The 25859-nt window shown below is 39.7% G+C and overlaps 1 protein-coding gene across 15 annotated transcripts in view; it reads left to right on the top strand.

Moving 5' to 3' along the window:
* ELAVL2 (ELAV like RNA binding protein 2) overlaps positions 1-25859 on the top strand; it is an 87907-nt gene that overhangs the window by 5204 nt on the left and 56844 nt on the right. Inside the window, exon 1 of one of the 15 annotated variants that reach the window (XM_077171967.1) lies at positions 4480-4497. The exons of the other annotated variants lie outside the window; for them this stretch is intronic. The gene's annotated coding sequence lies outside the window, so the exon portion shown is untranslated. Of the gene's footprint in view, positions 1-4479; positions 4498-25859 lie in introns of those variants that run through there. 15 annotated transcript variants of the gene reach the window in all.

Genomic DNA, 25859 nt, shown 5'->3' with positions numbered 1-25859 from the left:
CCTTTCAAATGTCTTCTGGTTGTACCCACATTGATATTTCTGCTTCAGCAATAGGTGTCTTTATTTTATGTGGTTTTATTCTGGTGGAGTGGCTGATCTTTTCCATGTGCAGTAGAGATTTTTAATTGATTTAGTCTTTGCAGTGGGTATGTCTTAAATATGCTTACATTTACATAAATATCTTGCTTTTATTAGGTAATCATGCTAGTGTATTATTCCCACAAGTAAATTTATTGTGAGTTTATCATATTAACATGACATTGATTTTTATTCTTCTTCCTGGATTCCTTTTAATTGCTGTTTTTTAAATGGGAGGGAAAGATTTACCTACTGCCTTTCCAAAAATTGTGAACTAGCACAGTTAAGACTGAGCTAGGTGATCTAGGTACAAAAAAATAAAGACAAAAAACCTTACAGAGTATGTCCCAGGTTTCTAGATGACAATATTCAACCTACAGTGAAGGCTCAAGCTGAATTCTATGAAAGTCCTTGTAATTCCAAGATAGATAGAATTTTTGAGAGACAGAGCTAAGTATGCTTTAGTTGGGGACTAGGTAGGGAATAGATGACATATGATCTAGTGTTCTAAAAGCCCAAGGAGTAGTCCAGCTTTCTTGTGCTTCATAAAAATAAGTCAATGCTCCTGCAGATATAGAGTTTGCAGTTAAAAATAGTACAAGTATGCAAGCACAAGCTCCTGTCTTGTAACAGCAGTGCAGAAATGCTGCTTTTTTAGGTAAAACTCTTTGTCTTACAACGTAATGGCTTTTGATTATATTTGTGGCCAGTGATGTTCTTCATAGCAATAAAGCCGATTGTGAGCTAATGGATAAGCTCAATTTGTGATGAATATACATTTCAATATTGCTTTAATGCCATCTTCACTTTTGCTGATGCCATCGTCACTTTTGCTGAAATGCTTCTCTAATAGATGCTAGCGTCTTCAGAGGACAGTCGGTGTTACCAGCTGTTGCTAACATTTGAAAAGTGTGAGAAGGTTGATTTAGTGCACAGATTTCTTTTTCTAATGGCCCCCAAATCAATTGAGAAATAATGACACTGTCCAGCAGGATTAGCTGATGGTGTTTTGTGTTTTGACATCTGTAGTTCCATTTCTGAAGGAAGCTGCTACATGTTTTTTTGATCTTGGCAGTGTAAAATCTACCTAATTTGACGCACTCAGAAGGATTAGTTGTGGAGAAGCTGGCATAAGACAATTTGTAAGTTTTAGCTACTACAGCTGGTTGGCCAGAGCAAGATGTTTTGTTGCCTAATCCATATTGAAATTCTGAGAGTCATACTGCAAGTCTCTGGTGGCTGAAAAACACGAGTAGGCTTCTTGAATGATTCCCACTTTGCTCAGTAAGAATTGTTTTTTGTTTGTAGGGTCTCCTTGCATCTAATGCTTATAGAACAGCTAAATGCAATGCTAAATCTAACAAAATCTGTGATAAGAGACCTAATTGCTAGTTGGTCTTCAGTGTATTTGGAAGAAGAGACACAGATACTGATACTGACACAGATACTGAGACACAGTTTCACACAGACTTTCCTACCTACAGCTCTACAATAAGTACCTCTTGGAAAGATGACCTCAGTGAAACACTTGGCTTTAGTAGTCAGTGTTTTTATATGGACTGCAGGTTTTCAGCTTTAAAATTAGGCAAAAGAGAAACAGCTCATGGCAGAAATCTGAAATATGCTTTCTCAGAAACATACTCAAAAATTTTAATGCCATGTTAAATTTTTGAAGTAGCTCACAGTCTAAATTTGACTTGGCTGGCAAAATATGTGGAGTTTTAAGAGCAGTAATTACATAATGTGGAAAATTGTAATGGGAAGGTCTTACTTACATATGTTTGAAAATTGTGAATTTTAGGAACAAATCTTGAAGTTTTCCAGTTGGAGATTAAACTAGTGTCACACTGTTTGCTGTTCTGTCTGAGCCTTGTGGTACTCCTGTAATTAAGCAACAGGGAGTTTAATTTGTTTTGGTAGTCATAGTAAGTCCCAGTGCAATGAAGGTTTGAAAAAAGCTGTGGTTTCTTGATGAAAGTGGGGATGAGAGTTAGGTGTTTAAATGTGCGGGAGTACCAGCCAAGGATCAGAATAAGAATAATTTTAGGCAGTCTTGAAATTCATGTAAAATATTGGTGATACCAATTGTTCATTCCTTCACATAGTTGTGATACTGCTGATGGCTCAAATAGTCCAGCTGCTGATCAGAAACTGCTGAGATTCTTAGTGTAGAGGGAGCTGTAAGATGTTGCAAGAATGAGTATCTTGATTTGCTGCAGTTAGCAAAGGAACAGATATATCCACGTAAAGCCACTGTGGCTGCCCAAATGATGCAGAAGCTAGAAAATACTGAGGTAGTAAAACATTGATTGTGTTAAGGATGTAAGACTCTTTACTTCTTCAGGTGAGTGTGGAGTAGAGATAGAAGGAAAGCATTATACAATGGAAGGTAACTGAATTGCCATAACGTACTGTAAATCGTGCATTTGCAGTCTTATGAATACTTACTACCTAAGTACTGGCAAAAGAGGGAACACTTTACCATTCAAATAAATTGTGAGACAGGCTACACAGAGGTAGGAAGGAGTGCTCAGGGTCTCCTGTTATATTCACTGTGATGTGTTGAGCAGCCTTTCTGTAGGTCTGCTGGCTGCATTTGCTTTCATGCTTTGGACGAGTTTATTTAGCTAAGTCCTTACTCCAATTTAGCTGAATAAGCTTTATGTGTTTTTATGGAATGAAACTGCCATTGAGTGATTGCTGGAGTACTGATGTTCTTCTGTGCCTTAAATCTTGATGTCAGAAAAGAAGTTAGTAGGATTTGTTTTACAGAATGGATGAACAGAGTTTCTCTTGAAAATTCAAATAAGTATTTAGAGGCAAATGCCTTAGTCACTTCTTATAAGGCTTGAGAGAAGGAGATTCGGACATGGAATGGGAAAAGTAATGTAAATTGAACTTCTCTACCAGAAGTGTCCCTGCTGATTATGTTTTGCAATACTGTTATTATGTATTTTTTCAGAAGTAGAATTGCATACTAGAAGGGGTGGTTTGAGCCATCTTTTCTGTGTTGTTTTTTTTGTCTGTTGTTTATTATTTATATTGATGAAAATTTATGCAATATTACTTAGAAGGAGATAGAGGAGTCAGGTCAGAAGATAGTTTAGAAACTCTGCCATTTCCACCTACCTGCACTGGCATGATGGGGTAGAGATTTTAGTGGGTTTTGCAGTTATTCAGACTGTACCTGCATGTCATGGGGAATAAACATTTGAAATGGGCTTCTTGAGCTGGCTTTGTCTCTAATTCCTAAATGAGTAGTAGATACAGTCCAAATATTCACGTTCATGGTACCTAAGTTTCTTTAGGGATAAATCTGCTTCTGAGAGTCCTGTGCTTAGACTTGTCTCTCAATATACTGGGATTTGGACAGTCTGCCTTGGTATCCAAGAGGCTGTTTCTGTGTAATGTTATGGAAAGCTTGCTGTTAAAATACCTTAATGTAAATAAAATTGTCTAAGGATGTATGTTATGGTAGTACCTGATGTTAATAATATTAAAACGCCTTAAAGAAATGGTTCCTTGAGTTAGGCTTGGTGTGGTGGATATCAAAATTTATGAATTAAGTATCTAAACAGCAGAAAAAGGGCAAGGGTTTGTCTGTCCGCTCTTCAAACTTGGCCTTATAAGCTTGCTGCTTCTAGTTTTGTGTTTGTGGCATGTGATTTTTAGTTTCAGTACCAAAGTGGAGAATTCTCCATATCTTACTTGAGATTAACTTATCTTCTGAATGCATTCTGGAAGTTACGGTCTTATCACCTTACATGCTGCAGGAACAGCTGTGCCTGGACTTGAGCCACATCTTTGGAGAAAGATGTGTTGAATGGCGAGATAGTTTTTGATAGTTCATGGAACTAGTGAGGTGAAAATGTACTTGTTTACCTACAGAAATAGTTAAGGTTCCTTGCACCACTGCTCCAGGTGACCTTGTGGGAAGTGTGTGCAAAGTGGTGAGGAGGAGGAGGGGAAGGTGGTCCCTTACATCTCTGGTCTAGTAAAGAGTGTTTCTCTTTAATAGAGAAAGAAAGATGGATGCAGAAGAGTCAGTATTGTGGCCATCTGTCTTGGAAAAGGAGAAGATTGTTAATGGGGTATTTCAATTTCTGAAGTTCCTTTGAGCATATGCATATGTAGCCATTGCACTGAAATGGGCAATATATTGCAGCAATGTTAGCATATGAACTTTGTTTCCATTTTATTTTTGTAATGAAGTCTTTGTTTCAGTGCCATCCATTTTGTTTCTCCTCTTGAAATGCTGGAAAATTAATGCTGTGGCCTCCATTTTTATTATCCATTAGCATTAAGTTTCACATGCATCAACCCAGCCCAGTTTAAAGGCGGAGCAAGATCTTGGGATTTATTTAAATTTTCTGTATCTGCTGTTCATCTCCAGTCTTGATCCTGCAAGCATAACTAGAGGTGAGCACTTACTGGTTGCATATCACAGCTGATTTAAAAAAGGCTTTTAAATATTTGAAATTTAAATCCTAAGATCCTAGTACCTGCTATAATTGTAATTAAGGATATTATTTTTACCTCTAGTAACACGTGTAGAAATCTCATTAGACATCCTGGTGTGGACCATTTCCACCCAAATAAGCCTAAGAAGCTGCTTTCTGTTACCAAAAGAGGGAAAACTAAAGTCATAACTCTAAAACACCATATGCTGCTTGTAACAGGCTATGCTTTTACTGCATGCATGAAGTAGAGAAGAAATTAGTGTATTAATGAGTTTGACTTTTTAATTTTTATGTTCTTGTACCTTGAGCTACAAGCCCAAATTGAGGTCCTGACCTAAAACTGCTATTGCTAATCTGGCCAGAGCACCCATTCTGAAGGGAAATGGAAAAGTGCTGACAAAGTGAACTGCATAAAGTGAAGAAGACTGTAGAAGCTGCTTTTGCATTCAGATAGCTAAACTGTGAAACTTGGCATAGCAATAGCACTTGCCTTGGACAGTATCCATGGTTGAGCTGTTGGTAGGCAAGATGAGAATTACAGCCTCATTAACCAACTGAGTAGCTGAATTTTTCCTGTAACAGTTGAGCAAACTGAAAGAAAATTAAATGGAGTCATGCTTGTCTTTTGCTAAAGGCTATTTTTATAAGAAAAGTGGTTCTTGTAGTGAAATTCCTCTGAACCAGTGCGGCTGAACAATATAAAACTAGCCATCATGCTGAAATTGTAACGGGGCTGTAGGTTTTCTTTTTTTTGTGTTGAAGGTTTCATGTGCAACTCACATGTTTGAGATGGTGACTGTTTCTATGTTGAATGGTATAACAGAGATGACACATTCAAAGCTTTGAGCAACCTAATCTAGTGGAAGATACCACTGCTGATGGCACAGGTGTTGGAACTAGATGATTTGAAGATTGCTTCCAACCTAGACCGTTCTGTGAATCAACAGAAATTTTCTGTGCAAGTTTGGTAGTGTTAGAAGTGTAGAACTAGCTGTTACAAAAGGAGTAGATACTGCAGACTTTTGCTGTGGCAAAAATAAGCCTGTTTTTCTTTTGCGGTTACAGTTTTCTTGACCTTTACTTACAAATGCTGTGTGTTGTGAAACCAGGTGGAGTAAGGATTACTGGTTTTGAACATTTTAGATATTCTGAAATGAGGAATGTCAATGTTCCTGAAGAAGTGCTAAGTCAAATTGCTTGTCTTTGGAGTTAATTTCACAGAATGATTGCATGCATCAGGTTTCCTGCTTGAAGCAATGCATGAGAACAGAAAATGAGTCAATAGTTTTTACAGAAGTTTTTTGTTGTTTTTTTTTTTTTAATTGTTTTTTTGGTTTTTTTAACTAAAGTGTGCAGTATCTGATTTAGCTTAGGTTTCTGCATATCAATCTTGAGTAATCTTTGTGTTCTGAAAGGGTGTCCAAGATCAGAGACCTAATTTTTGTGGCTGCTGGTACTACTTGCTCAATTATTAAAGTACTGAAAATTAATGACCATCTAATTGTAGCTATCATCCTGTTTTATAAATTGCCCTTTTAAAATCTGATTTGTGTATCTTTTCGTAACTTGCTTGACCTAAGATGGCTGTGTTGTTTTTGTCTGCATACATCTCAAAAACTCTGCTTGTCAGGGTATTAGGAAGAGCTGTAGACATGTGGTATTCATTCAGTCCAAATTAGAATAACTGTGAGTAAACTGCTATCAAATGCAGTACATGCAAGCAGGATTTCACATTGACCTACAAAAAAGGATGTGAAATGGTACACTCAGGAACGGCATGATACTGAGTGGGCAGCTTCATGTGTATGGACTGAAGAGTTAGTTAATTCTTCTTAAGAAAATATGGAAATTGTACAGCACAATTAATAAATGGTAATAAGAGCCTCAGTTTCATGAAACATGAAAAGTGTTGTGGATGTAGCAAAGAGATGAAAGTACCTTTTGTATCTAAATGCAATATGAATAGTTTGAGTGGTGCTGAAATTTTGCTTGTTACCCAAATTTATGAATTTATAAAACTAATCAGCCTTCTGATCTGTCTGTTTAAGGTATGCTTGACTCCATGTAACTTTCAATGTTTGAAAACTCAGCAGACCTGGCAGCAGGGCTAGGGGCAGAAAGCCCTGAGCCCTGGTGGGCAGTGGGCTGAGTTGGGCCATAGAGACAGGGAGTGAGGGAGAGCTTTTCTTTCCACAAGAGCTGCTGGGCAGTGTGCGTGGTGTCCACAGAGATGGACAGTGTTGTTTGCCTTCTTGGAGAGTTTTCAGCCCATACAGTATAAAGGCCTGAGCAATCTCACCACATGGCTGATTTTGCTATGGGTGGGGGTTGAGACTGGAGATGATCTGAAGTTCCTACTGACTCAAATGACTCATCTGTCTACCACTTTTGCTGATAAAACAAAGTGTATTTACTGGAAAGAGAACGGAGGTATGGCAGAGTTTGGGTCTTACAAAAAAAAAAAGCAATAAGCTCTGCTGTGGTTGAGCCAGAAACATCAATGCAGTGAGAAACTACTAGCTGTTCTTATGAGTGCATTCCTAGGTGAAATTCAGTCATTTGCACAGTTTTAACAGTTGTAACACAGCTTTGACACTCTTCCAGACCTTCAGTCTTTAGGTATTTGGGATAGTAATTGGACAAGTAATATTACTAGTTACTATATGTTGCCTTTATGAGTCTACTTTACACTTAGAGCATATCATCAGTCAGCACTTTTTCAACAAACTTTTTCATCAATGGTTGTGAACCTAAATGTTTACTAATTCTTAGGAGTTGTATGATGCTGTTCTTTTGAGAGAAAATAATTTAATTGTCTTTTCCTCTATGCAAGTTGGCTTATCAAAAGAATAAACAGTGATCTGTCCAAACTTGTTTTCCTAGTGGGGATCAGCCTAGAGGCACACACATTTAGATTTTAAAGTAGTCTCAAGAGTTCTCTGGGAGCTAAAAGTATGTACCTTTGCATGAACCACTTGAGAGCAGCAGGTGTCAGAAGGCTTTTTTGAAAATTCTTAAGGCCAGTTTGGGGCCAAATAACAATCCTTTGACAACTGGAATGATCAGTATGATGATGTAAGTGATGGCCTCTCTCTATAAGAGGTGAGATATAATAAGCAAGCTACTGGCCAACAGTGGCCCAATCTGTGTCAAATAGAAGATATTCAAAGTTGTTGCTTATGTAACAGTTTAGCTGTGAGGTTTTCTGGCTTTTGTTTGGTTTGAGTTTTTTTGTGGTGTTGGTTTTTTTTTTTTTTTTTTTGTTTTGTTTTGTTCGGGAGGTTTTTTTTTTTTGTTGTTGGGGGTGTTTTGTTTGTTTTTGTTGGTTTGGGGGTTTTGAATGTGAATATTGGTTCCAATGACAAAGGGTGTTTTGGGCACACCTCTAGGAGAGCACGCCTGAGTTTTGGCCTGATTTAGACTTTTCAGTGACAGGCTGTATGATGTCCCGTGGATCGGGGTGCCTTGGTGTGGGTAATACCTTTCTTCACCTGTTAGGACACCTTTTGGTAGAGTAGGAGAAAAAATGTAGCTTGAAAGGAGATGAAAAATGGGAAGATGTGGCTTATGAGTCAGGAGATAGAAAATGGCTGTAAAGATTGAAGTAAGCCTGTTCATGGAGCAGTATCAGTCTGATATATTTTATGTTGTGTTAGACTTTAATATCCCTGTTTACCCACATAGCTTCTGCATTTCTAGCTTCGTGATTTCTGGAAGTGACAGTGGCATTATATAGTTAAATGGTAACTTAAAGAGGGAAGGCAAAGGACTAGGTACATGTATGTGCTTTTGCGCAAGAGGTACTTCTGTATGGCAACAAAAATGTAATACCTTTGTCTAAAACTACTTTTGGCAATAATGCTTCTGTCACGTACTTCTGCGCACAGTAATTTGTGAAATGCATTTTTCCCAATTAGCAATATGTGACCAATTGATCACAACTTGTTTTTATCAACAGTACCTTATTTGCTGTCCATTGTTCTGTGTTATAGTATACTGGGTGATCTCAGGAGGATTAGGAAGGAACTCCTGGCCATGAAAGGAAGTGATAGCAGAGAGGGTGAGGATAGTAAATAACTAAGGTATTGCTTCTGGCTCATGTATTTTAATAATAGCTAACTGCCCTTTTTCTGTGTCTACTTTGCTTCAAAATTGTTTTACTTCAAAGATGATATGGACAATTCTCTTGGACCTTGGAGGTAGGAAGGAATGGAATGTGTGTTTAAGCAGCTTATGCCTTCTGTGGGGTAAACAGTAGTGGTCATGAAAACCAGGTAGCTACCTGAAGGGGTATGGAGGATTGGAAAACATGACTGAACATGATGTTGTTTTTCATGTTCTTCACCTTCTTACTTGTGTTCTTCTCTGCCTGCTGTCCTTGGAGTGAAGTAATGTAAATGACCTCTAAAGGCACTGAAAAATAAGGATCATAGGATGGTTTGGGTTTGAAGGGACCTATAATGGTCATGTAGTCCAACTCTCCTGAAAAGAGGAGGGACATCTTCAGTTTGCTCTGAGTCCCACCTAATCTGAACTTGAATATTTTCAGGAATGGGGCATCTGTCACCTCTGCATGCAGTCTGTTACAGTGTTCTGTCCATCCCTATGTGTCAGCCACTCCATACCAGCTTGGTGTTGACAATCTTGACTTGCACTTCTAGGGCATTCTGCCTCATGATCATTTTTGCCACGTAGCAGTTTGGACTGTCCACGGATCAAACCCATAATGGCTGCTGTCTTAGGTAGTCATGATAGATTCTTGAAATGTATGTTAAAATTAACAAGAAATTTTTCTCCTTAAATTGGAGGAGTTAAGTCGATCTAAAACTGCTCATGTGGGACTGCTAATAACTAGCCATTGTAGTGCTATCCCAGAGGATTGTAACCAGTGGCACATGCTCTATTTGGAGGCCCATCCCTAGTGGTGTCTCCCACCAAGAGTGGGCCCGGTCTTGTTTAATTTACCCATCAATGGCTTGGATGAAGGGCAGAGGCCTCCTCAGCAATTTCACTGACAACACAAAGCTGGGAGCAGTGGCCAATAGCCCAGAGGGCTGTGCAGCCCTTCAGAAGGACCTCAGAGCCTGGAGAGATGGGCACAGAGGAACCTTCTGAAATTCAGCCAAGGCAAGGGCAGGGTCCTGCAGCTGGGGAGGAACAACCCCAGGCACCAGCACAGCCTGGGGGTGACCTGCTGGGAAGCAGCTCTGTGGAGAAGGAGCTGGGGGTCCTGTGGACAACAAGCTCTCCGTGAGCCAGCAGTGTCCTGGTGGCCAAGAAGGCGGTGACATCCTGGGCTGCATCATGAAGAGCAGTGCCAGCAGACTGAGGCAAGTGACCCGGCCCCTCTACTCAGCCCTGGAGAGGCCTCACTTGGAATGCTGTGTCCAGCTCTGGGCTCCTCAGTACAAGAGACACGTGGAGGTCCTGGAGCGGGTCCAGTGGAGGATGACAAAGATGATTTAGGAACTGGAGCATCTCTCTCACAGGGAAAGGCTGAGGGAGCTGGGCCTCTTCAGCCTCAAGAAGAGACATCTGAGGGGGGACTCCATCAGTGTCTATGAGTACCTGAAGGGATGGTGTCAAGAGATCACAGCCAGGTTGTGGTGCAAAGCAGTAGGACGAGAGGCAATGGCCAGAAATCAATGCACAGCAAGTTCCACCTAAGTAAGAACTTCTTTACTGAGTGGGTGACTGTGCTGAACAGGCGGTCCAGAGAAGTTACGGAGTCTCCCTCACAGGTATTCTCAAGAACAGTCTGTCTGCAATCTGGTGCAGCAGGGCTCTAGGATGAAGCTGCCAGAGCAGAGAGGCTGGATAAGGTGACCCACTGTGGTTCAGCCTCACCTCTTTGATGACTAACTTCAGTTAATGTTTTGGGCCTAACAGAATTAGTGACAAAGTCTTGTTTCCTCTCCCTTTCTGGTTCCCGCTTTTCTCAGGAGAAGCTTATTGCTCAGGATTTTATCCTGTGAGTCATTTTGATGCATTGGAGTGACCAAACAGATAGTGGTGGGGCTAGCAAACATCCAACTATGCAAATAAAATGTGTGAGCGATGAATTGAAGAAGCTTGATCTGTCTATGCAAGCTGCTGAATCCAGTCATGAAGAAGTACAAAAGAAACTTGAGAAGCTTGGATAGAGACTGATATTGTAGCGAAGGGTAAAACCTCCAGTTGTGTGGTAGTCAGATGAAACTCTTGCTTGTCCTTAGTTAATGCTTCTTCTGTGACCAAATGTTGAGATTGTTCTGCCACAGAGGCTCCTCATTAATATCTAGGAGAGATCTCCAATCTCATCCTTTCCAAGTAACATCAAGAAGGAACTGTATAAAACAAGTACTTGATCACCCTCTTCTAGACAAGCTGGCATGAATTTTTAAGCATCTTCTTAGTCCAGTGAGTTGTAATAACTTTACAACTTGATTAAAAATAGCCTCTCCTCAAGGTCAATTTCTGTAGCAAATAAGGATAATGGCATCAATATATTAAGGAGAGTGTTACTTGCCATGCTCTTGATGGCAAGCAGTTGGCAGTCTCTGTAGCTCTTCCTCTAAAAGCATACTTCATGACAGTTACTTGCAGTATATTTTCCTGGAACTGCTTTGTTGTTTTATGATTAGTAAGTGCTTATGACTTACTGTACTGTATAGGTATAGCCGGAGCACAGCCTTTTGCTGTCTATTCAGTATTTTCCTGCTTTGAAAAAAAAAATTATTATGAAACTTGGTTAAGCTAAGTGTATTCACCCTTGAAACCGGCAGTATTACTGCTGTGTAACAGTAACATAGTTGGAAATGATGTGAAAACACAAACCCGTGTTTTCTTCCCTTCCTTCTCCATATCACACATACTTGGGCACAAAATGGATTGTGTTAGCATGGGTTGTAGTGACCCTAGGATTTTGCATGTTTCCCACTCTTATTTGTGAGAAGCAGGTAGCAGGTGTTTTTTGAAGTTGTCAAGCTTATATGTCACTCTGTCCAGTTTGGAGAAGAAAATGGGACCTGTGAGGACTATTTGCTGTGAGGCCTTCTACCAATGAGAAAATTATTGATCCTGCATATACTTGTATACTCCTCACCTCAGTAATAAGCTACTGTTGTTCATGTTAAGCTATCAGTTGTCTTCATTTTTTCATATATATCTTTTACTGAATTAATGCAAGATGAATGAAGAAGTGGAATATGCAGTGGTGATGGTGTTCTCTCATGTGCCTGACCCGCTGTGTGGAGCTCCCAGAAGCAGAGGTGGCCTCTTGTGAATAGTTGCAGCTTGTTCTGGTATGTGTTGTTTCTCCTCCAACATTCACTAAGCCAGCAAGACACTGGTAAGGCTACAAAAGCGAGAGCCACTGGTTATGTTGCATGACTGTTTCTACTTTGTTCTTCATGCCTCCTTGTGACATTGCAAAACCATATTGTATGTGAAAAATAAGAGTGCATTGAATTACCAGCAGAATTAAGCGCCAAGTTTGGTTTGTTCACTTTTAATTATTTGCTTCTTGGTATGGGTATATAAATAGACATATCTGTGTTTCGGTATAAGTATTTGGTGAAAGTCAGGTTGTAGATCTTAAGCTAGAAGTAATTAGGAGATGTCTGACTTGGGTGGTGTTACTGGGCTGTTTCCAGTCTTTTCCTTCTTTATCATTTTGTAGCAGTGTTTTAAAATTATGGTATCCATCAGGATGGAGGGTGGTGGATTGAAGCAAAACTACAATCAACAGGAAATAAAGTCAGAAGTGCTTGGTAGCTCCAGCACTGAAGAGGTGGCTGTAATGGAAAAACACAAGTGTACTCAGTCTAACAGGTGCTCTGAGCAAGAAAGGATTAAGCAGATGGGCATGGTGACCACGGAATTACTTCAGTATAACAGGGCTGTAAAACAGTGCTTTCAGAAGCTGTCTGTGGAGACTCTGATGAATAATTACATAGGCAAGATCTGATGTGTGCAGGGGAAAAATCCTAGAAAGCCAGAACAGTGATGATGAACCTGCACAATGGATCATGCAACAGTTGCTGTTGGAGGCAGTTTGCTTCTGCTTCAGTTCATTCCCGTGTGTGTTTGCACTTCTTTTTATAGCTTGCATACAGCTGTTCCTTAGCATTGAAGAATTCAGTTCTGAAGCCCCTGTAAAGGCATGTCACATCTTGTCTGTCTGTGGTTGATAAAGAAGCTGTCACAAACAGCCTTGAGGAGGTGGACTGTAGTAGAAATGTCAGAAAAGAACTGGGGAGGTATACCAACTCAATATTCAAGGAGTTGAATCTTTATCAAAAGTTTTGAAGCATAAAGCTTTATTTTCCAAACTTTGATGCTAAGTCTGGTAATCCACTATATTTGCATTGATTTCCTTAGAAAATGAAGGTGGTGTTGGTGTTTGAAAGAAGTGTTGTCTTGACACAGGTCTTGCATTTGCTTACCTATTTATGCTGGTAACAGTGGCAGATCTATAAGCTTGAGGGGAAAGTGGGACTTCTTAGGAAAAAACAGGGCATTCTCCTGAGCATAAGTGGAATGCTTTATGTACTCTTGAGCACACTGTTCTGATCCATGTTCTAAAATGTATTTCATCAGATAAACTGAAGGATGGAATTGCATGTTAAGTGGAAAACTGAAAATAGTTGTAATATAATGAGTTTGTAAGCAGCAGTATTGAGCTGATTTTAGAAGTAGAATGCTGGTTTGCCAGGTAGCTTTTCTGGAGCCTTTTGTTTAATCCTTTCTTCATTTATGTTGGTTAATGGTGTAACGTAAGTATATCCTTTGTCTTACTGTTGGTGCTTTCTCTAAGGGTCATTTTAAAGGTATCAGTCCATCCACAGGATGCATGGAAGACACGTTATCTTTTTATCCCAACATTCATGTGCATTATATCACAATGCTAGTTGGAAACTTGGCTAAAAATAAAAAACACTATACCAAAAAATTACTACAGTTACTTAAGGCTCTCTTCTGCTTTTTCTCATTGCCTTATCTTGACTGTTAAGCAGTGTTGCTGTTGACAGAATTGTGGAAGGTAAAAGTTGATGTGTAGGTGTACCATAATGTATTCCAGTACCTGCAAATGCTTTTGAATGTTAATTAACTATAGTATAAATGAACACTGTTTGTCATTACAGGTGAAATAATAGGATGACATGGAAACCTCTGAAAAGATCTTTCTCTAGTTGCAGGAAAACAGAAGGACACAGCTGTGATGTACTGTTTTTGTGTTCAGTGCTGTTCTCATTGACTGGAGCTGATGCTAGTGGTTAACAGCCCTCTACTGCATACATTAGCTTTTTTAATATATTAAAAGCTATCAAAGGTACTTAATTTATATTAATGACAAATGATTTAGATTGGCAGGCACTTCAGGAGATAGTCTAGTTCAATCCTTAGTTTAAAGCAGGGTCAGCCTAGAGCAGGCTGCCCCAAACAATGTCCAGTTGGGTTTTGGATGTCTCCTGCTCTGCTCAGAGGATCTGTGTTCTCTGTGGATGTTGTTCTGTGCTTGTCAGTATTTGTAGCTGTGGGAATAAGTTCTCGTATGTTTAAACATATGTTGTTCTGCTACTGGATACCTCTAAAAAGAATCTTTACTCCCCTCCAACTGGTATTTATATTGGTCTTACCAGTAAAGATCAAGGCTAAAGGTAGGCAAACTCATCTTCTTCCATGTCTGTTGTCACCAGATTCTCTGCCCCATTCAGCAGAAGGCCCACATTTTGTGTATTCTTTCTTCTGCCTTGCTTTTTCCAGACAGCTTTCTGAAGTTGACATGTCTCTAGCAATGCTGGTAAGTTGTATTAACTTCAGCAGTTTTAAAGTACATATTGTGTAATCAATCAGCTTGCTAGCAGTTTAAACAAATGCACAGAATTATTTTTTATCCTTCTATATTAAGGTATAGGTGCTTGATTTTTAAGAGTTTGTGTGACTGGCTGGTTTTAGTTCTGCTTTTCTCACTCTTAACAAAAAGAGATTCAAAATAAATTTCTGTGATATACTGAAAAATTAACATGCTTTTCATCTTATCTAAGAGTAGTTAATATCCTTGTGTTTAAAAGATGCAACTTGGGTATGCAAATAGTGTTACAACATAAGTATTTACTCCTTTTTGTTTCTTCTGTAGGATGTTAGGCTATAGCTGGAGACTTAATGTGGTATGAGTGCATGGTTGTGTACTCTTTTAAATTAGTGTTTTATTTGTAATCTGCTTTCTGTACTGTGAGTTGTGTGACAGGCATGCAATACTTACTAGTGATCTGGTTTTGAAAAAGCTTGGATGTGCAGTACCACCTAAGTTCTTGTTTTGAGAACTTGCCTAAAAAATGTGTTCGGCTGGTCTACGTGAAGTTATTTTTGACCTTTTCAGAAAGCAAATAACCATCAAATATGTCTAGAGTTTGATTTTGATCTCAGATCTTTAGTGGAAAAACTTTGCACTACCTAAACAGCTGTTTAGATAGAGGAGAAAAAAAACCCAACAACTGTGGTTCAGAGGAGGAGTAAAATGTGTTGTCATCAGCAACATCCTCTACCAAAATGGTGAAGACTGGAGACAATTGATAGCTGAGTGAATTTGTACTAGTCTTGTTGTCTGATACAATAGAAGCTTGTCTTAGTTTGGAAAGACAGGTGTCTGCTAAGGAAGGCAGGAGCCTCCCCTGAAATGGAAAAATGTAAACCCCTTCCCTCTCCCTTCAAATTGTTAGAAATTTGAAGTTAAGGGTGGTTCTCAGGCAGAAATATGGGACCAGGAATAACAGTTCTTTATTAGGAAGAAAATAAAAATATAAAAATGCAGTAGACCAGTAAACTAAAACAACACTGACAGAGTCAGAACACAACCTGACACCCTGTTGGCCAGGGTGTTGGTAGCAGTCCAGTTGGAATTGTGGCTGTGGTCCTCCTGGAGTATCAGGTGTGGTTCTGTTGTAGCAGTTATCCTGTGGAAAGGGTGTTGTTTCCCTCTGAAGGTCCAGTGGAAGAAAAGGCAGCTGTTCCTCTGGGTAATGCAGTGGAGAAGCCATGCAGGTATTCCAGAATCTCAAGATTATATCTGGGTAGCAATGCTTGGCTCCTCCCTCTGGGTAGAGCATCTTACAGTGGGATGCTGTAGTTCTTAACAGTCATGCAGTGACATTCAATAGCCTGTTATCAGCAGATGTCCCCCTAGAGAAAGGTGTGGAAGAGATAAGGAAAACTGCCCACTTAACAGAAGACAACTGCCTTACAGATGGCAAATGGAATACAATTTGCTTGGCAATCCAGGACAAAGTTATTGTTGAATCTCAGGGAACATTTTTGCCAAGCTGTCTCCTCATCATTTTTGCAGCCTTTAACTGAAAATCTTTTGAGGGTAAGAGATCTTCGATCTGCATAAGCTTTTTAGAGAAGCTCATTACCGTTGTGTTCAGGCTTTACTGCCAACATAATCCTTAGAGTTTCAATCAGCTTGCAACAATTCTTGAATTGCAGTATAGAGTGAAATTATACTAGGTGGCACTTTTATAGTGAGATGGCTGTTTCTTTTCATGAGTTTGTATTTTAGTTAAGAGCTTGATTAAAGAAATCCTGATTTTTAATATGGCTTGAAAAATTTGTCTGCATGCTGGCATTTACCTTTCCTAGTTGTGTTTGACATCAAGGATGTTACATTATGGTTTTCTGTCTGTGAACGGATGTACCAGTAAAAATTACAGATAATACTAAAGCCACAAGTAATTTTCTTGTTACAGAAATAGCTAGATATCTTTTCTGAGCCAGTGCTCTAGTATCAGTCCTCTATTTTTGACAAACTCAAGCATTTTATCATCCTAAATTAAATGAATTCTAAATAAAGGACAAAAATACTACTGATGAGACTAGAAATAAACTTCCACAAGTCTTTGAGCTCAGCAAGAAGGTTTTGTGACTTGTCAAAGTCACCCCTGTAAAAATCATAAAATGGTTTGAGTTGGAACATACTTAGAGATCATGTTGATGTAACCCGCTTCCAAGTGCAGGGACACTTACCCCTATACCAAGTCGCTCAGAGCTTCGTCTAGCCTGGCCTTGAGCACTTCAGGGATAGGGCATTCACAGCTCTGGGCAACTTGTTCCAGTGCTTCACCACCCTCACTGTAATGGTTTTCTTCCTAATATCTAATCTAAACCTACTCTTGCAGTTTGAAGCCATTTACCCTTGTCTTGTCACTACTTGCCCTTGCAAAAAGTCCTTCTCTGTCTGTCTTTTGTTTCTTCTGTAGGACGTTAGTCTATAGCTGGAGACTTAATGTCTGGAAAGCTGCAGTTAGATCACTCCAAAGCCTTCTCTTCTCCAGGCTGAGCAGTCCCAGTTCTCCTAGTCTTTGTAGGAGAGGTCCTCCCTCCATTCCTCTGACAAATTGTGTGGCCCTTGTCTGAAGTTATTCTGACAGGTCCATGTCCTCCCTGTGCTGGGACCCCAGAGCTGGATGCAGGGTTCCAGGTGGGCTCTCACCAGAGCAGAGCAGAGGGGCAGAATCCCCTCCCTCCCCTGCTGCCCACGCTGCTTTGGCTGCAGCCCAAGACAAGTTTGGCTTTCTGGGCTGAGTGCTCATGGCTGGGTCATGTCCAGCCTCTCACCCACCAGCACCCCCAAATTCTTCTCACAGGGCTGCTCCTGATTTGTTCATCTCCCAGCCTTTGTTGATACCTGGACTTGCTGTGATCCAGATGTCTCACCTTGTACTTGTTCTTATACCTTGGTATTGTTAAATCTCATGAGACTCCCACTTTATGACCTTGCCCAGGTCCCTCTGGATGGCATCCCTCTCTATTTTGACAAGTTTAGCCATTGGGAAGTGAGTGGAAGAAAATGATACAGTACACCAAAGACATGATGATTAGAAGTATCTTTATATCTCTGGGTAGGCTTTGTAGAAAATACCATCGTTTCTGGGCTATTACTGTGTGAGAGTATGCTGGTTTTGGTTGGGATAGAGTTAGTTTTCTTTGCAGTGGCGAGTATGGAGCAGTACTTTTTTACCAAGTACCTTTGTACTTGTGCTGGACACAAGTACTGCCACGCTGGTGAGGAGGCTGGGGGGGGAGATACCACCAGGACAGTTGACCCAAACTGACCAAAGGGATATTCCAGACCACATGATATCCTGCTTGGTATATAAAGCTGTGTGACGGGGAGGATGTTTGCAGTTACAGCATTTATCTTTCCAAGTAACCTTTACACATGATGGTGCTCTGCTCTCCTGGAGATGGCCAGCTTAGCTTTTGTGACGCAGATAGGAACCCCTGTGCTTTAACAGGTTTTGATTGAAACAGGTTTTTTTTGAGTACAAGAAACCGCAAATGTCTGGTATCTATTTCCATAGTGATGAAAAGGTGGTGATGAAAAGTAGAAGATGGGTTGAACCTGTGTTAGGGTAGTCTTTCAGAGTAAGTCTGCTAGACTTAGAGCTTCAGGAAAACAGGTCCAGTGAGCACATCCAAGCTTTTGTGACTCTTAAGCTCAGAGGAGAACTGGCCATCTGTTTTAGGTTGTCACTGTTTAAATAACTTTATTGTGTTCCAAAATTTTGAGTCCTGTGTACCAGTTGAGCTGAGCAGATGCAAAAAATAGAAAACAGAATCAAAAGCGCTTTGGCAATCTGTACAGAAATGAAGTGTTATGAGCTAAAGAAAAGTTACTATTTTGTGCCTTATGCCCATTAACACTTCCAGTAAGTTTGAATCATTCATTATGTGAGATTTCCTGGTTGTGAGACAGTGTTACCCCTGTATGACAGATTGTGCTGAGGGGGAAGGTGAGTGTTTAAGTTAGTGAGGCAATGGATTGAAAAAAATTCAATATAAACACACTTGAATGCAACTGGACTATTTGATACATCAAACAGGCTCTAAAAACTGACTTAATAAAGGGATTGGATAGGGGAGTGAGTTGGGAAAAGTGACGTTGGTGTAGCATGTTTGACATACCCTGGCATGTTTGGGTTTCTTTTTTTTTCTTTTTTTTTCTTTTTTTTTAAGGTTAAGTTTCTTTTCAGACATCAGGTAATAGGTTGCACAGCAGGCTGGGTGTCTGATAGGTCTGGACTTGGTGGTTTGTTTTTTTTTTGAACTCCAGTTGTTTCTGTATGAAAACAACTGCTCTTAAAGTGAGATTTTTTTTTCCACAGAGAGTAAAGAGGAGCTTGTAGAAGTCTCTTATTAGACAGTTTATCTGCTTAGAATTGGATGAGATTGTTGGTATCTTACAGAATCTCAGAACAGTAGTGTTGGAAGAGACCTCTAGATGCAGTTCCTTCCCAACCCCTTGCCGAGGCAGGGTCAGGTAGAGCAGTGACACAGGAATGTGTCCAGGTGGGTTTGGAATGTCTTCATGCTTCCCTGAGCAGCCTGCCACCCATACTTCCCATACTCTGCCACCCTCAATGTAAAGAAGTTCGTCCTCATGTTGGGTTGGAACTTCTTGTGCTTTAGTTTATAGCCGTTGCTCTTCATTCTATCTCTGGGCATGCTGAAAAGAGTCTGGCACCACCCTCTCGGCACCCACCTTTGAGATATTTGTATGCATTAATGAGATCCCCTCTGTCTTCTCTGCTCCAGACTGGACAGGCCCAGCTCCTGCAGTCTTTCCTCATGAGGGAGATGCTTCAGACCTCAGATCACCCTTGTGGCCTCTGATGGACCCTTTCTGGTAGCTCCTTGTCTGCCTTCTACTGAGAAAACCAGTACTCGACCCAGCCCTCCACATGAAGCCCCAGCTTCAACTAGGGCTGAGAACCTGGGAAGAATCACCTCCCACCTTATAATGGATAAGATTTCATATCCATTGACATGCTTCCAGATCTTGCTCTCTCTCAAGCTCTTGAGGTAGATTTCTGTGCTGACATTTTCAGAATGAAGCAAAGAGGTGGTGGAGTATCTTATGTCAGAGATGCTCAGAAGCTCTCTGGACGTGGTCCTGGGCAGCTGGCTGTAGTTAGCTCTGTTTGAGAGGGGCAGTTGGATCCAGAGGTGACTTCCAACCCTGAGTGATCATTGTGTGAGTCTGTGGTTTAGGTGGTCAGGTGTTCTAAGAATAGTGTAGTGATGCCTTACTGAGCTGAATGTCAGCTTTGGAAAACTTGAGGGAAACAGCACATGTAATTGCTGGAGCAGCTATGGAATTTGAAACATGGCGGGGTCGGCAAAATCAGGCTTGCAAGTGAAAAGTCTCTTGTCTGTGTTCTGTGTGTAGATTCTTTCTCTTCTCTAATAGCTCAAATTCAGCTATCAACAATAGCAACAACAAGAAACAAAAACCCAGCTACAAAAAGAACCCAACCCCCCAAAAAACATCCCACAAGCTTGCTGAATTCCACTTTTTTGCAGGTGAACTTGATAAACAAAGGGGTTAAGCATTAGAGTTGTTCCTTACTAGGACATTAGTAACTGTGACTTAGTCTTTTTCTCATTTACTAAGAATACAAAGTTGATGTGATAAGTTTAGATAGTTCTCCAAAAGGAAGGAAGAAAAGTATGGCATGTAGTTGGGGTTTCCAAACAAGATAAATAGCCAAATCTAGGTGATTTGATTAGCCACTCAGCAGCACTGACAATGTTGGGATGTGTACTGTATGTATAGAAGCCTTTTCCAATCAAAGCTGTTCAGACACACCCAGTTAGAGCAGGTTGTAAGGGTTGATAGCTTATAGCTTTTTTGAAAAATGTAAATGAAGCTTTCAAATATGAAAGGTTTGGAAGTCAAGGTTTTGTGTAGTAGAGGGCTCCCAGCAACCTGATAAAGCTTTTGTTGATTTCTCTCTGTTATTATTTGGGTTGTATTTATGTGCTTTAACATTTTATGTCAATTTTTGAGATATCCTCCTCTTCTCCTCCTTGATGCATCCTGTAAATATTTACAATAAAATGCTAAGTTATTGAGGCTTCAGTTCCTTTATTTTTAAGCTTTCAGGAGCACCTGTGTTTTGCTAGAAAAACTTTACTCATATTCTTTCTGGTTTGTAGTCTTGTGCAGCATGAGTGTTTGGGGGACACAGCTTCATGGGGTGAAGGAGTTTGTTTCATGGAGGTGGTAGTAAGAGTGTTTACCTCCCTAATGAACTCCCAAGATCCTATGGTTATGTGCTATTCAATCATTGAATCACAAACACTTGGCTAAAAACCAGAGGGAACAAGCAGTCACGGAAGCAGGTTGCTCCCTGAGGTGAGCAGAATCTGCTAGGTCAGTTTATACTGGCACAGTTGATTCTGGATCAGGTAATCCAATTGTGATAGGCTTGCAAAACAATTGATGCCACTTTTCTCCACTTGCTTTTCAAGTGCACTCTCTCTGTCCGCTGAATTACCTCTACCACTCACTGCTTTCTTAGTTCTCTTGAAAAATTCCTGCTGCTTCTTTTCTGTGCCTTGTCTTAACAAATGCAGAAATTCACCTTAAGAGTTATACCTCTTCTTAGTGTCTTGGAGAAGAGCCTTGCTAATAATGTTAGTCTGTATAGCTAATCCACTTACTGTAGTGGATTCTGTAGAGAAATATAACAATCTGTATTTTGCATAAGCAAAATAGAATGTAACAGGCTGGTGTAACACTTGGGAGACTGCACCACTTAATGTTTTTTAAAATACTGGGAATAAGAATTGTTTTTGTGGATTTTTTTCCTCCTCTGCCATTTTATATTAGTTTTTGAGTTACTATTTAGAGACTCTTCTTTACTTGATGCTTTTGTTGGTTTTGGGACCCTGTGGGAGTGGTAGGGGGAGAAATAGTTGGTACCTGTGTTGTAAATCAAGTGTGGGGAAAGACATCACTAAGCATTTGTGTCTTTTCTGAAATTCTCTATGAATTAAGTGGTTTTGGTAGTGTGTGAAAAAATTAAAGGGGGAGAGAAATACAAGAGAAATTCTGGCAGAAACATTCTTTCTAATTTTAGCCTGTAGTGCTTGAGCATACTAAGATAATTCCAAAACCCCTGTTAGTGTTTCTTCCTCTGGAGGGCTGTTTAAAGGCAGTGCTGCTTTGTGTTAGAACTTGATGTGTGGTTAATTTACCACTTTTCCTTGAGGTTTACCCACCTTCCTTCTGAAGGGTTTACTTAAGAATGTTGACTTAATTGTACATTTTCTTTGATTAATGAAGTAGAAAGCTCAACACTCTCTGCTGTTGCACAAACAAACAAAAAAAAGTCATTAACTTCCTGGAACAAAACTTTTTTTCTCTGTCATTGTTTCTCCTGTGTGTTTGGGAATCTTTACATGTGTTCTACATACTTTTAAAACGGGAGTAGTAGCTGTTTAGTAGCTGTTAGTTTGGTAGCTGTTGAGTAAATTGGTGAAGTTTCTTGTTTTCAGTGGGTCACTTTTCTGTTACCAGAATTGGAAGGGAGACCTTTAATCTTAGTGATTTTTTTTTTCTTAGTGCTTTTTGATGCACCTGGTATGAATCTGTCTTAGTCAAAGCTGAAAACATTGTGGCTTTTGAGCTTCTGCACCACATCCCTCACTTCCCTCTCTCCTTTCTGACATAAGAGGAAGAACATGAACCAAATGCATTTAACATAATAGTTAATGCTTCAGTTTACTCATTAAGCATTTTGATTTATTTGTTTTGCATACTGTTCTATTTGAGACTAGAAAACTTGCTCATGGAAAAGTACACATGAAATTTTGAGAAGGATATGGATGAAGTTCCTCATGGAACCATGGTCTTAAAATAGGAGCTTAAACATACTAGTATATCAAAGGCCAAATTTCCTTTTAGAGAAGGGAATTTTAGAGAACTAAGCTTGAGTTTAGTAATCTGTCACTGAGACTTCTGTGCACTGTACACATTTGCTCATTTTAAATAAAACTTTGATATAATTCTTTGTGGGAATCCCTAAATTATTTTTGTGTGAGTATGTAGAGGTAATGCATGGGTCTGTTTTTAACTGATATTTAGCCAAGTTGCATTAAGACCTGAAGTTTTTAGATCACCTGCCATCACTAGTTGTAAAGACGAGATTGAAGGTGTTTCAGGCAGCTGAGGGTGTTCTCCTGTCTCCCATGTGGCAGATTGCATACTCGTATGTCAAAGTCTGTGTATGAGTTATCATTACAAGAACTCTATAACTCTTATTCAGTGTTTAAAGCAGGTGAATACTTAAAGGATCAATGAATTGCAGGCATTCTCTGCTAGCAGCTGACTGTTTGAACGGATCTGGTAGGATACCCTACCTGATACCCTCTTGATAATACATCCTGGAAATTACAAGGGCAGGGAAGGTGGTATTATCTGTTGGTTTTGTATGCTTAGCTACACTACACAGGTCATTCAGTAGCCGATGTTGAGTACAGCCAACTGAAGGATGCTGGAAACTTGGAGAGTGTTCAGCCACTGAGCTCTGTCACTTACTGCAGTAAGAAGCTTTTCTTCGTGGTTCATTAGATGCAGCTGCAGTGAATTAGAGCCAGGTTAAGTAAACTCAGTTGATCTGCTTTGAATGTTCTACGTATTTTTGTCAAAAGTTACCAGCTTGCTTTCTTTTCAGGCCTTTACTGGAAAGAATAAGTAGTTATGGAAGCTAAACAAACTCAGAAGAGGTCACAGTTTTCAAATTTTAACCATGTTAGTTCTAAAAATTGTCCCAAATTGCTTTTTCTTTATGTGAGAGATAAAAATCAGCTGAGGAACTGGTAGTTTGGAGACAACCATGTGATTTGTCTAACCTCTGATACTTAACAGTCTAAAAATAGTTGCCATATGGGATGTCTTTATTGTGAGGACAGCCTCTGCTAGTTGAGAACCTTTCTGTGTTTAAGCACTTTCTGTGCCTAAACATTTTTAGCTGTTATCTAAGTGAAGTTGTCATATGGCTTTAAATGAGAGCTGCTGTCATTGTCCAAAGATGTTGAAGAAAAGGGAGTTATTTTCTCTGAATTTAATAGAAATGGTTACAGCAGTATTCTGTGTTCTTCTCTCGATGGAGTGCATTTTTGATCTCTGTTAAAAGCAAACTGAATAAATAAATTGATGTTACACCAGTGAAATAAGCAGCAAATTAGGACTAACACTTGGCTATATTTGTTTCAAGCCTTCCTGTTACAGCTGTTAACCCTTCTAGCAACCTACTGAGATTTTGTAGGCTCGGTGGAGGGTATTCAGAGACATGCGTGCCAAACCCTACTTCAGCGGTTCTTCCTTTTGTTCTGCAGGGAGTTTAGTCATAGCTGAGACAAATAACAGAAATTGATATTGATATATTTGATAATTGCTTATGTTGAGTCCATTTTTCAGTAAGCTGTTGTATACAAATAAAATAATTCTTACAGAGCAGTTTCATGTTCTTTCAAGACGTGAAGTAAAGAAAGTAAAGTCTAAACTTGTACATGCTTCTGTGGCAGAGGTTATAATAAGTAATTTAGTCTCTGGTATTTTTCTTCTTTGAATTTGCAGTAAGTTTGGGAGATAATTTACCAATAGTGCATTTCTTGCAAATGGGGAAGAATTACTGTATTAAAAGCCCTTTTCATAGTCAGTCAAGTCATGCTTGATGGCAGGTCCTCAGTGTCAGAATGCTGCTCTTTTTTACTTGTGTGGTATCCCAGTCTTATCCTTCCTTTGTCCTTGACTCTTGCAGTGTCATAGATTTTAGATAAAGTGACATTAAAATCTGTGACTTTAACTTTTTCAACCTTTCCACACACTGACTTTTAAGAAGTCTTTTCAACATCAGACTGCAGAGCTTTGGTATGGTTAAATGAACTTTGGCAGTTACAAGAACCAGTGTTCTTTAAATATTTATTTTCTACAAATTCTTAGACTGGTTAAGGTTGGAAAAGGCTTCCAAGGTTATTGAGTCCAGCCTTTGACCAGACATGACCATGTAAACTAAACTGTAGCTCTGAGTGCCATATCTAGTCATTTTTTGAGCTCTTGCAGCAATTGTGAACACCACCACCTCCCTGAGCAACCTATTCCAATGGATAACAATCCTTTCAGTGAAGCATTTCCTTCTGATGTCCAACCTGAACCTTCTTCTGGCCCAACTTAAGGCCATTTTCTCTTGTCCTTTTGCTGGTTGCGAGGAAGAGACTAACCCCCGCCCGGCTACAGTCACTTTACAGGTAGTTATGGAGAGTGGTAAGGTCTGCCCTGAGCCTGCTTTTCTCCAGAATAAACCAGAACTCCTTCATCCACTCCTCATAAAACTTACTGTCCAGACCCTGCACCAGCTCCTTTGCCCTCTCTGGGCCAGGCCATCCAGACAGTTCTTAACCCAGTGAAGCATGCCCCTGTTCAAATTATGGGCTGTGGCTTCTTCAGGAGAAATTGAAATAACTTAGTGCTTAGGCAGCTAGTCCTGATGTGCTCTGTCTTCATAGAGTAAAAGAGCTGTAATTCAGCAAACTCTGGGCACTTGGACATCTTTTATCTGAGAAATGGTATTGCAGAACTCACTTGCAGGTTACGTGTGACTGTGCATTTTGTACAGTATTTATGCAGTAAGGAGAGCTTAAATTCCTTTTTTCTTTATTGATGCTTCTAGGAACTTACTCTTCTAGTATTTTACCAAAAATCAAAACAAAGAATAAACTTTTGAAGGCTAAAAGTTGAACATTGACTGAAAGCTACATTTAATATAGAATAGTATAAAATGTCTGTAGAGGGAATAAAGCAGATAAAAATCCTATTTGACTTGTTGGTTTAAAAATAGTCTCCCAATCATGTCGTCTTTAATATCGTATTTGTATAATGAAACACAGTTTTGATCTTTGAGTCAGAGATGTGTGAGTTGTTAGTACCAGGGTTGCTGGCCTTAGAGGTGCTGGTCTTTGTTTAGGAAATTGGTGGATAGTGTTACTTGCAGTGTGAAGAAGGAAAACTCCTACTTTATAGACAGTATAGTACTTCGGATGAACTAACTCCTTTCAAATTTTGCTTATCCTGACTACAACTTCATTTCTAGAAGTGGGTGATTCTTATGCCTGTGGTTTTTTGTTCTTAGTTATGCTGTTCTTTTAAATACCTACACCTGAATTGTGGGCAGGAAAGCTTAATTTAAGTCTGTCCTACTGAGTAGTGGGAATTAAATACTTTCTTCCTGATACACTTTGTTTTAGAGCTAGGATGTGCTGAAATCCAATGGCACAGATTTCTTCAAACTCATCTGCTGCTTTTATAATGTGAAGAATCTGTTCCAGGGTAATCTGGACAGTGCTTCTTTTGACAGTGGCATCTAAGGGAGTTCAATTCCTACAACCAAAACCAAACTATGTAAAATGTGTAACTTTTATTTTTTTAACTGTTTTGGACTCTTCTGTATATTTAATGGGAATATATGAGGTAGCACAGTGATTCCCCATGCC

This window comes from Agelaius phoeniceus, chromosome Z (genome assembly GCF_051311805.1).
Source record: "Agelaius phoeniceus isolate bAgePho1 chromosome Z, bAgePho1.hap1, whole genome shotgun sequence".
NCBI lineage: Eukaryota > Metazoa > Chordata > Aves > Passeriformes > Icteridae > Agelaius > Agelaius phoeniceus.
This window is presented reverse-complemented; position numbering and strand designations above follow the sequence as displayed.